The sequence below is a fragment of the Ascaphus truei genome, chromosome 2, assembly GCF_040206685.1.
Source record: "Ascaphus truei isolate aAscTru1 chromosome 2, aAscTru1.hap1, whole genome shotgun sequence".
Lineage (NCBI taxonomy): Eukaryota > Metazoa > Chordata > Amphibia > Anura > Ascaphidae > Ascaphus > Ascaphus truei.
The window spans coordinates 12,106,325-12,108,986 of NC_134484.1; the positions used below are offsets into that span (position 1 = coordinate 12,106,325).

The 2,662-nt window shown below is 53.8% G+C and overlaps 1 pseudogene; it reads right to left on the minus strand.

Moving 5' to 3' along the window:
- Positions 1-1,339: 1,339 nt before the first annotated feature.
- On the minus strand, positions 1,340-1,966 carry LOC142488081 (sec1 family domain-containing protein 2-like; annotated as a pseudogene).
- Between the last annotated feature and the right edge of the window lie 696 nt (positions 1,967-2,662).

The following is a 2,662-nucleotide window of genomic DNA, read 5'->3' on the forward strand; positions in this document are numbered from 1 at the left end:
GTATGTGTGTTAGTCAGTGAGTGAGTGAGTGTGTGTGTCAGTCAGTCAGTGAGTGAGTGAGTGTGTATGTGTGTCAGTCAGTGAGTGAGTGTGTATGTGTGTCAGTGAGTGAGTGAGTGAGTATGTGTGTCAGTCAGTGAGTGAGTGTGTATGTGTGTCAGTCAGTGAGTGAGTGAGTGTGTATGTGTGTCAGTGAGTGAGTGAGTGTGTATGTGTGTCAGTGAGTGAGTGTGTATGTGTATCAGTGAGTGAGTGAGTGTGTATGTGTGTCAGTGAGTGAGTGAGTGTGTATGTGTGTCAGTCAGTGAGTGAGTGAGTGTGTATGTGTGTCAGTCAGTGAGTGAGTGTGTATGTGTGTCAGTCTGTGAGTGAGTGAGTGTGTATGTGTGTCAGTCAGGGAGTGAGTGAGTGTGTATGTGTATCAGTCCATGAGTGAGTGAGTGAGTGAGTGTGTATGTGTGTCAGTCAGTGAGTGTGTATGTGTGTTAGTCAGTGAGTGAGTGTGTGTGTGTCAGTCAGTGAGTGAGTGAGTGTGTATGTGTGTCAGTCAGTGAGTGAGTGTGTATGTGTGTCAGTCAGTGAGTGAGTGAGTATGTGTGTCAGTCAGTGAGTGAGTGTGTATGTGTGTCAGTCAGTGAGTGAGTGAGTGTGTATGTGTGTCAGTGAGTGAGTGAGTGTGTATGTGTGTCAGTGAGTGAGTGTGTATGTGTATCAGTCAGTGAGTGAGTGAGTGTGTATGTGTGTCAGTGAGTGAGTGAGTGTGTATGTGTGTCAGTCAGTGAGTGAGTGTGTATGTGTGTCAGTCAGTGAGTGAGTGTGTATGTGTGTCAGTCTGTGAGTGAGTGAGTGTGTATGTGTGTCAGTCAGGGAGTGAGTGAGTGTGTATGTGTGTCAGTCAGGGAGTGAGTGAGTGTGTATGTGTATCAGTCCATGAGTGAGTGAGTGAGTGTGTATGTGTGTCAGTCAGTGAGTGAGTGTGTATGTGTGTCAGTGAGTGAGTGTGTATGTGTGTCAGTGAGTGAGTTAGTGTTTATGTGTGTCAGTGAGTGAGTAAGTGTGTATGTGTGTCAGTCTGTGAGTGAGTGTGTATGTGTGTCAGCCAGTGAGTGAGTGAGTGTGTATGTGTGTCAGTCAGTGAGTGTGTATGTGTATCAGTCAGTGAGTGAGTGAGTGTGTATGTGTGTCAGTGAGTGAGTGAGTGTGTATGTGTATCAGTCAGTGAGTGTGTATGTGTGTCAGTGAGTGAGTGAGTGTGTATGTGTGTCAGTCAGTGTGTGTGTGTGTGTGTGTGTGTGTGTGTGTATGTGTGTCAGTCAGTGTGTGTGTGTCAGTGTGTCAGTCAGTGTGTGTGTGTCAGTGTATGCTTCCTGCGGTTTCTCGCCTGAGGATAGCTGGCCAGCTCCCCCGCAATGATCATACTCAGGTGCCCCACCGAGAAGCACTCCTCTTTCACCCCGATGCCCTCGATCAGGTGGTTGAGTCCTGAAACCAGGCTCCGGATGTGAAGCTGTAGCTCGGGGGGCAAGGAGGGCAGCCCCGGGATCCTCTTCTTGTCCGGCCAGCAGCAGTTGAGAGCCTGCAGGTCTCTGCCAAGTAGCAGCGGGAAGAGAGAGGAGAAGGTCGGGGCCAGGAATAGGTGCGGGGAGATCGGGGCCAGGAAAAGGTGCGGGGAGATCGGAGCCAGCAGCAGCGGCGCCCACATCACCTCAGCCGCAGTACTGGAAGCAGCTCTGGCTCACCACGTCCCGCACCACGTCCAGGGCACGGCCCCGCAGCTCACCACGAACAGAGCCTTTGGCTAGTTGGAAGTGCCGGCCTCGAAGCTGGAGAACTCCTTGACGTGGAGGGCCCCCGCGGAGAGCAGCAGCAGTTCGGCGCAGCCGCACCAGTGCAGGATCTCGGCTGTGGCGGCGGTGAGTAAATGTTGAAAGGGGGAGAAGGAGGGGGGGAAAGCCGTCCTCCTCATTCACCCGGCAGCGCAAGGAGGTCTCCGAGCCGTCCGTGAGCGTCGCTATGACTACCGCACATGTCAGCGGGCGCGGGCAGCGGCGCAGTTAGGAACGGCAGCGGCGGAAGTGTGGGGGGGAATGGCATGCGCAGGGGGCTCTGTCTGAGTCACCAGCCCGGCAGAGCGCGCGGCTGGGACAGAGAGCGGGCCTGGTCCCAGGAGCCGGTCAGTGGTTTGTAGCAGGAGAGCCGGGCCCGGTCCCCGCTGCCCCGGATGCCGCCCATGCCCATCTCCACCTGGGGGAAATTGCGGCCGTTAGGAGCGGCGCCGGCGGCTATCACCGCCGCCGCCGCATATGTCTGCGGCCGTGTTGGGGGAGCGGCTGCCATTAGGAGAGGCGCCGGCGGCTATCGCCACCCCTGCCGCATCTGATTTTTTGAGCGGTTGGGATCATGTCAGTGTTGGGGTCGGGCTGAGCAAGAACACAGTGGGGCCTCAACTGCCAGCACTGACGTCACATCCGTTTCATTTCTGTCTCCACAATCCATTTTTGCCCCAGTTCGAATGAGGTGCCACTAAAGAAGTTTCACTTCAAAAAGTCGTAAGATCGGCCAAAACATGGCAAACCTGAAGTTTTTTGCCAATCAGCGCGATTTACAAAGCAGTGATAACTAAATCATACTGTAAAAGCTCACCATTTCTTTTCACCTGCTA